We start from the raw sequence: 9790 nt of genomic DNA, 5'->3' as shown, positions 1-9790 counted from the left end.
CCCATATGCATGCCTGTTCCAAGTCCTTCAGTTCTAGGGGGGTGGTAGACGGGAAAAGAAACACTCACATTGAATAAATAAACTCGTCGAAGCTATCGAAGCACTTCAGGCTTCTTCGTCAGCTGAAGATTCATACTTCAGCTGACGAAGAAGCCTGAAGTGCTTCGATAGCTTCGACGAGTTTATTTATTCAATGTGAGTGTTTCTTTTTTGTGTCTCTGTGTTTATCGATATTAACTTGAACTATTTATATTACGTACCACGTGCATATCATATTTAAAAAAAACCTAGGATGGGCAGTATCAGAACACACAAGATAAAGATTAGAAACTCACACTCACTAAATTTTCGGTGGCATTACCACCTTCCTCGGAGTTAGGTAAAAGACTGTAGGTAGAGGGTAAAGGATAGCTGAGGGAAGGGGAAATAGAGGGGAGTTATACCTTTTTCCCGAACTGAAGGCGGCTGGGTGGAAAATAGAAAGTAGCCAATGGGAAGCGCTGCCCCTTCCACCTCTCCGTTCCCCTCCGTTCCCCTCCATCCCCTTCCCTTTTCCACTCCGCTCCCCTCCATCCGGTCGACCAGTGTTGCCAGCCTTGGGAGTAACGGTACTTTCGGGGGCAGCAGAACGAGCGCTCGGCGATCTCCAAAGATTCGGCTTGGCAACACTGCCAGCTGGAGAGCGATGTGCACTCAACGGAGTTCGGAGAGAGACTGCGGGCTCTTGCACACTTTCTCCTGTCGCTCTTCTGTGATTGGCTAGAAGAGTGGGTGGGTTGCGAGCACGCTCAAGGTCAGCCGCCTTCAGTTCGGGAATAAGGTATAGGGTCCAAAGAGGGGGGAAAAGAAGTGGGTAGAGGCAATTAAGGGATTAGCGGTGGATGTTTAAGCCGGGAGGAAGAAATGCTTTGAATAGCCAAATGTAACTTAATTCAATAGAATTAAGTTTGAGTGGGTGGTCTGTGGGGGGAAGGGAGGTTAAAGCTGAAACATTGTAGCAATCATTGAATTGACGCTGATGAGTGGCCGCATGTTTCGCCACCGGGAAGGACGCAAAGTCAGAGGAAGTGCATGATGCTCTGTGGTTATTGATTCTAAGGTTAAGGGGAGTTGAGGATTTGCCTATATAAAAGGAGGGACAGTGCTTGCATTGAATAAGGTAAACTACATTTTTTGAAGTACAGGAGGCCGCAGGAAGTGGTGGTAGGTAGGAGATGAGATGACTGGGGATCGAAGGAGGGGTAAAAATTGGGCAGGTCTTACATCTAGGACGACCGAAGGGCGAAGGTGTGCTAATGGGAGTAGTGGGTGACTTCTGTAAGGGGTTAGTTGAGCGGAATAAATTTAAAAGGTTAGCAGGTCGTCTGAATGTGACAGTAGGGGGTTTGGCAAAAAGATTGGCTGTCGCCTTATTGTTTTTTAGAATAGGGAAGAGGTCTTTAAGGATAGATTGCAGGGATTGCATTCCAGGAAAGTAAGTGGTGCAGAGGGAAAGGTCTCGTGGTTTGTTTCTATTGCACGGTTCTGGGGGGCATTTGTGTTTGAGAATTTTTTTACGTAGGAGGGACTCTGGGTAATCTCTCTGGAGGAGGGAACGGTGAAGGTTGTGAAGAAAATTATTTAAGGCATCAGGATTATTACAGATACGGTGGCCTCGAATGGAAAGGGAATAGGGAAGGGAGCGTTTAGTGTGGGAAGGATCACAACTGCTGAAATGAAGGTACTGCTGCTTATTCGTGGGTTTTACATGGACAGAGGTGAGAAATTTGTTGTTGACAAGAGAGATATTGACATCAAGGAAGGTAATCTGGGAATTAGAAATGGTTGAGGTGAAAGAAAGAGAGGATGAGGAATTGAGAGTAGCAATAAAATTTTCGAGGGAATCATTACCATGTGGCCATAGGAGGAATATGTCATCAATAAATCTGAGCCAAAGGAGGGGTTTCAATGGATATTGGGAAAGGAAAATTTGTTCAAAGTGGCCTAGGTAGAGGTTTGCGTAGGAGGGACTGAATCTACTACCCATTGAGCAACCTTTGATCTGTAACTAATGCTTATTATTAAATGAGAAAGAATTGTGCATAGCGTACAAGTATACTGAAAGAAACTTGATGGTAGGATGGATGATAGGTAGATTTAAACGTAGCTTCTAAAGATTAGGAGACAAATAGCTTCATTCTTGGTGGGAGGGATAAAGTGATTTGAGAGGGTTTATTACACACTTATGCATGTCACTAATTGTTTCAAATAACATCCGTACCAAACAGAGGAGAATGTATTCTTGATTAATTAGCGACAAATATACCTCATCAGATAATACACGTTATCACCGTCGAAGGAATAAGGGGCCATAAGGTGGTAACAGCATAGTTTTCTCTAAATACCGCTAAAAATGTAATAAAAGAACGTTAAATGTTCATTTTTAAAAGAGCTTATTCTGATGGGTTCAAGAGTCATCTGAAAATTGCTTTCCCCACATTTCAAGAATCAATATTAAAGTTAAATGTAGAGGGTTTGTTTTCCTTTCGCTCGTAACTTCCGGAATAAATAGCCACATCCCTATTGAAACAGTAAAAGAAGGCAGCGAACCGAGATGGTATGACACGGAAGTGAGAAAATCATTGAGGCGACAGAGAGCATGTCATGCTAACATGAAAAAGTCAGCACGGATTTCTCCGCTAATGAATGCGAGCTAATAATTAAAAAATATAGGATGACTAAAGCCGCCACAAAGGAAGCGTTCAGGGATTCATTCTCGACTTTTAAAAGAAAAACGCTAGTAGAGCAGTTACGGGATAACCCAAAAGCATTTTGGTCATATTGTTACATCCCGACTTCATTTTGCTTTCGATTAAGTTCTCACAGTCTTCTTTGTTGATGCGTGCCTATTCTTTTGGTCGATTCCATTTCCGGTCAATGCGTCCTCTGCATCCGTCTTATTCACCTTTTTCGCCTGTGTCTCTTGAACTTTCCTTTACGCCTGCTGATAGTGTGGAAAGCATTTTTGATAGACGGTGCGTGTGCGCTTTTATGAAGAGAAAGCCACGATGCCCGTGCTATGCCGACTTTGCTGAGAGTGGGAATCACACTTTTGATTGCCGGTGCGTTTGTACTTTTCAGAAAAGAATGGCGCACTAGTGGAAAGTTCTAGAGCGCACGGAGGGAAGGTGGTCGGATGCCGCGATGCCTTAAAAAGTACACGAGGTCAATCCCTCATAATATCCCTCAATAATACATCATTCCCTCGAGGTCAATTTTTCGTCAAGAGTTGTAGTGCGCGTGGCGGGCGCCCGAAGGTCCGTGGAAGGGAAGCTCTACGATTGACCCGGAGAAGCAGAGGAAGGAGATTACTCTCGCGCAAGAATCAACAGAGTCAAATACACTTCTTGCGGCAAACTCCGTACCTTTCATTTCTACCCGATACTGTCCCTCCCAGAGCACCACCTTCGCAGTCCGGAATCCCTCAGCGTCAGTCAAGGTCCCTAGTCTGAGTCGCCCCTTGTCGATCTGCCCACGAGAGGACGCGGCAATACCTATGCTAGGGAAATTCAAGGTAAACGATCTACCGTATGTTCACTGAGAAACGCTAATGGAGATGTGTTGACAAATAGATTTGATAAACCAATTTATTAAATTCCTACTTCATGACCGTGTTCACCGAGCCTTCTTAGAACTCACCCGAGACCGTTGACAATCTATGCATACAAAAGATGCCGCCTATTGACATTAGTACGCACGGAATAGAAAAATTATTGAAATCGCTCAGTCCAAATAAATCACCTGGTACAGACGAAATCCCTTCTCGCGTATATAGATAACAAGCCTCAAAAATTGCCCGCTTCTAGCAGTTATTATTCAAAAATCCATCTAGCAACATCTAGTGCCCAATGACTGGAAAATCGCTAATTTAACGCCAATGTTCAACAGTGGAGACAAGGAAAAGCCATCTAATTATAGGCCGACATCTTTAACGTCCATCTAATGCAAAGGCCTTGAGCACATCGTACTCAGCTACACCTAGACGCGTAAAACTTGTTAATGAGAATTCAACACAGATTCAAGAAAAATAGATCATGCGAAACCCAGTTAGCGCTTTTAGCCCACGATATTTTAGTCTCGGGAGAAGACAACATTCCAGTAGACGCTGGTATTCTTGATTTAAAAAATCATTTAATAAAGCATCTCACGGAAAGTTAATAACTAAACTGAAATCATACTGCCTAGATGAAGATGTCATTTCCTGGATAAGAGAACTTTTGAGCCACCGCGTACAAAGAGTAGTATTAGACAGTGCAGTCTCCGAAGAGGTTAGAGTCACCTCTGGCGTTCCTCAGGGTAGTGTCATGGGGCCACTCATATTCCTTATTTATATAAACGACATTGGCGATGTAGTACACAGCAAGGTACAATTATTTGCAGACGACGCTGTACTTTACAGAGAAATCCGTTCCAGCAAAGATGTAAATGAACTTACGAATGACCTTGCTGCTATCCAAGCGTGGTGCGATGCATGGCAGTTACCATTAAATTGGAAAAAATGCGTCGTAATGAATTTCTGGAAGAAGAATAACTCCCTACAACGTAATATATAATTCGGGGTACCCAATTAGAGACTGTTGAATCCGTGAAATATCCAGGAGTTAGACTCAATAATGATCTATCGTGGAATAAACATATCCGAGAAATAACCGGTCAAGCTAATCGTAAAATGGGTTTTGTTAAAAGAAAGTTAGGAAAGTGTGACGACAAAGTGAGAGAAATTAGCTACTTTTCCCTCGTTAGACCCCATTCAGAATACGCTGCCAGTGTTTGGGACCCTCGTGAAAAAGGCTTAATAACAGAGTTAGAACGCGTGCAAAGAAGAGCTGCCAGGTACGTGAAATGTCGTTACGATAGTCTTGTTATTGTAACTGACCTCTTCGATAAACTCGGATGGGAATCTCTGTCAGACCGTAGACTAAACCTTTTGCAAAAATTCAAGAGCAGTGTCTTTTCTAACGAAGTTAGCCATATCTTACGGATGCCAACATACTACGGTAGATCAGATCAGGTACCTAAAATAAGAGAGATAGACTGTAGATCAGACACATTCAGAATGTCTTTTTTCCACGATCAATAAGAGAGTATAAAGTCAGCGTTATAACAAATTGATTAGATAACTTGTATTGTAGCCTACTAACTTATTTTAGACTAAATTCATGTTTCTCAATTTTATGATTATTTCTAACAGCATGTGGTAGTGCAATATGTTAGTATGCGTGACGTTTTTTGGACCGTGTGGTGTGCATGTGGGAGTCCAATTGCATGATGCATGCTGGTGATTGATCACCCCCTGCCAAACACCCTGGAGGTGGCTCGCAGGGGTTTTTGTAGATGTAGATATTGATGTGAGTGGGTTTACAGTATATGATGAAATAGATTTGGTTTTCTTTGTTCCGGTAGAATTCAATGTCTAAGAAGGGAAAGGAGCGGTTCTTTCCAGCCTCACGCGTGAAGTCTATGGAAGGGTACTCATCGCTGAACTGCCCCAGGAAGTGCTCGATAGGGCAAGAGTCATATACTGCGAATATATCATCAACGTGCCTATACCTGACCCATGGGAAGTATGGGAGTTTTTCTCGGCAAGGTTCTTCAAAGAATGACATGAACAAATTAAGCAGGAAGGGGGATAATGAATTGCCTATTATGGTGCCGAAATCTTGTTTGTAACTAGCCTGGATATAAATGAAGTAGTTTTGACTCATCGCTAGGTTAGTATTCGTTAGTTATGTCATCTGTGAGGCTTTTTGTTGTCAACCATTGTTATAGGAAATTCGAGGTATGTGGTATGGTTACACTTGGAAAGAAAAATTCTACATCAAAGGAATCTATTATTTCGGATATTTTTAAGGTAGTGTTTAGAATTTTCGAGATGAAATTTCGTGTTTTTCAAGTTGTTAAACGGCTTTCTGAGTTGAAATTCAACTCAGAAACCGTTTTGATATATTATGTGTGGGAGAGTAAATAGCTGATACAATAGGTCTCATATGAAATTTTTTATTGGATTTTGGGGGGCCCCTATAGACGTGGTGGGCGGGGATTTTAGACAGAATGTTTTAACTTAAGGGATTGGCTGATGAGATTATTACAAGCGGACAATGTAGCCTAAGGGCCGTATCCAGAAACCATGCTTCCAGCTTGTAGCGGCGCGCACCGCTGAATGCTGTATCCAGAAACCTCACTACTCCAAAACGCTCCAAATGGGTGGGGGCAGTGTTGCCACATTTATTTTGGGCTGGATTGATGACGTAGACGAATTTAGCGACATTTTGAGTCCCCAATATGCGGGCTTTGGGAGGAACTAAGGGCGACAATTGAATAACGAATATCGCAACGCGACTTTGTTTTTAAGCAAAATGGAAACGGGTTGGAAGGAGAATCTCGGCGTAGGAGAAGAGTTTGATTTTGAAAATTATTATTGATAGGAAAGTTGTATTGGAGTGCAAGAAAACCGATGCTGTGAGTCTTTCTTTAAAGGTTATGGCATGGAAGAAGGTGGAGGTTGAATTTAATCGGCACGATGGAGTAACGAAGGTAAGCACATTATTAGGCCGTGATTTGTGAAATTTCAGCAGAAAATCTTTTGTCTTGTTCTTAAAATCTGAATGGAAATTATTGATATAATTTCTCTATTTTAGTGGTGTTCATGGAAATAAGGTGTCTTAGGAGATGCGGTATCTCACACGGAATTTATTCTCCGTTCCATGGGATTTTCCTGGTCCTTCAAGTTTCTTCTGTGAATCTGGTTCCGTTCATTGTGTGAAAAGTGTCCCTTTAAATCGGCAAAGTTATCATTGAGAACCAGCTGGTACATGCTGATGAATCTTCGTGCTCAAAAATCTCGCGACGTTTACCAAGTGTCTCGACTAGTGTCGATCGCCGATGACTGCCGGCTGGCCTCGGCTCTGCCGCCGGGGAAAGCCGGCCGATGCCCCAGGCCCCGCACGTACCAAGCTGGGTGAAAAAGAGTGACCTCATCAAGTTTTGTTCAGGACACCCAAGTTTCGGTGCTGAGTTTATTGATGATTTTTTAAATAAAATGTTTTCATCTTTTACAATTATTGTTGACAATGTGAAATGAAAGGAAAGTGAGCATTTTTTAAAAATAGTGCCGTTATTAAGTTGTACGGGTCGTCGCTGCCGATGTTTCGCTCTAATTACATACTTCTTGTGTCCGCAATGTGTGTGTAATTTGATTTGTGAAGTTACAGTTAGTGTTTTCGCTCCCGATTTTCTTCGTGTGAACATTTCCTGGACAATGTTATTCGCAATTTGTGTTAATTTGATTTGTGAAGTAACAGTACGTGTCGTGTTGATGTTGATTTTCTTCGTGAGTACTTTTCTTGGAAAAGTGTTCTAGTAAAGTGTGATCATTTTATTTGTTTAATTGAAAGTGAGTTTTACGACGTTAATAAATAAAAGTTTGTGAACTCAGTAATTCTTGTGATGGTATTTATTGCTGAATAATCCTTGGTGTCACTAGCGCAATTCGTCATTGTGGTTGACAAATATACTCGTACAACTGTCGATTGCATTGGTGTAGTTGGATATTTTAGACATTGAGGTTATATAATAGATACATGTATTGTATTGCAACGTCCAAAGATATACGTGACATTCATTATAAGATGAATGTCATGTGCTATTGTAAACGGACTGAGAAGCAATATGCCATTTCCATCGACCCTTCCCTTAAACTTTAACTCATCATTTTTGTGACGGCATAAATCATTATAGGTAAGTTTTCACGTAATTGATCAAGGTTTTCAATGGCTCGGAACTGAAATTACTTAAACTAGCAGTAACTGAGTATGGGCGTAGCTGACTGGAAGACGACTTTGTCGCTTTGAGTATTTTACGCAAATTTTGGATGTCAGAGACACAAAGCTGGTGATTGCAACTTTATTTGGTCACTTATATATATATATATATAATATTAATGGTTTTCAAGGAAAGCCACAGTCTATACCAAAGTTAATAGCTATTAAAATGGCAAATTCGACGAGGTTTCAGCATAGTTGCGTTGACAATGGTTATTTTTCGTAAAAAAGTATTTCTAAAGCATCAAGGCGAGACATTACTATTTCCCTAATTTGTTTTTCTTTAATTATAAATGGTTTTCAAGGCATGACAGGGCCCGTTTAGAAGTTAATTGCAATTAAAACGGTGAAGCCTAAGCGGTTTCATCACGGTATTGTTGACAGTATTTATTGGTAGTTAAATTAGGTAAAATATTTACTCATTAGCATAAAAGCTGGTTATTGAAGCATTCTTACTATGTTTTAAAGTAATAATAAATAATAATCATGAGCTTATAGCCCTTTAAACATCAATAATTATTAATAATAAATGCGAGACGATAAGCAGACGAAACCCGGCGGCCATATTACTTGTAGCGAGTAGCATGCCATGGACCTCACTAGACTTTTGCAGCGGTGAGAGTAGCGGTGCTCCGCCGCTAAAGCGGCTACGTCATTACCTGATGACGTATCTAGCAGTAGTGAGGTTTCTGGATACGGGCCCTAGTGTCATGAATGAATCGGTGATAGGGATTTTTTGGAAGCTTAGTGTAAGGGCCGCTTTCCAGTAGGGATGTCATTTGCTGATGATATGTGTTTTTGTCTAGTATCACACAGCTATCGCCTTTATCTGATTTCAGGTAGAAGCATTCTTTGGATTTGAGAGATTTAATTAAAGATAGATGCTTAATGGGGTGTGACCCCACGTGTTTGTGTATGGAAACGTTAGCTTTGATTCTTTGTTGGCAGCCTTTACGGATATGACTCATTGCCTCCATGTCGAGAAATTTGATCAATGATTCGATGTTGGCTATTAAGTCCTTAAGAGAAGCTTTATTGGGAACGACGCTAAAGTTAAGACCGAGATTCAAGAGTGATAGCTCTTCGTCAAAGAAATTAGTGTTGGTGAGGTTGTGGACATTTGGAGAGGATGGGTTGCTAACAGCGGTATAAGTTTCTTTGGATGGCAATAGAGAAGGATTTTTTTTTTAAATACAACATGCTTTGTTCCGGCGTTTAAGTTGGCTAAGGCGGTGTACTTTTCTGCCAGATTCCATCCATAATTGAAACTGGAAGTCAATGAGATTTTTGGTGAGTTTGAGATGAAAATTGTAAAGTTAAAATTCTAACTTGGATCTCTTTGAATAGAGGTACCGAATTTCTGATTTCAAAATCTTTTGCTTAGTCATGTAGTCGTAGCGTGAGAATTTATTTTTTCCGAAGTTAGAAGATGAAATGAATTTGGGAAGAATCTGATCGTACATCTGACGGAGTGTTGATTTGACAGTCACTGGCGTGAGAGGAGGCTTCGCAATCCTGAATATGTGTGTGATTGAGACCTCGGCGGAAATTTGTTCCTTAGAACAAATAGGCTAGGTGAATGAGAGAGCTGCACGATTGTTTTGTTTCATATAGTTTTAGCTTAATTTTCGTGTCCCCCTCTCAACCTTGTAACTTCTCACCCCCCCCCCCCTCTTCTCAGCAAAGAGGACGGCCTTGAAGAGTTTTTTTTTTCAATTAATTTTAGTAATTTATGCTTTTTTGCTTTTTGTTTCCAGTGTACACTTTAATGAAACTATAACGCTTGAACCCAATATCATTGGATCCACTAAAGGAGTTCGCGGAGAATAAGATTTAGATCATCAATATTTTAATGACTGCAAGGTGGTGGCTGTCCATCAATTTCTCTCGGAAATTATTTTCCCCGGATAATTATAATATCCATCTCATGA

Source organism: Ischnura elegans, chromosome 1, assembly GCF_921293095.1.
Source record: "Ischnura elegans chromosome 1, ioIscEleg1.1, whole genome shotgun sequence".
NCBI classification, from domain to species: domain Eukaryota; kingdom Metazoa; phylum Arthropoda; class Insecta; order Odonata; family Coenagrionidae; genus Ischnura; species Ischnura elegans.
The sequence above is the reverse complement of the archived record's forward strand: the minus strand, read 5'-3'. Positions refer to the sequence as shown.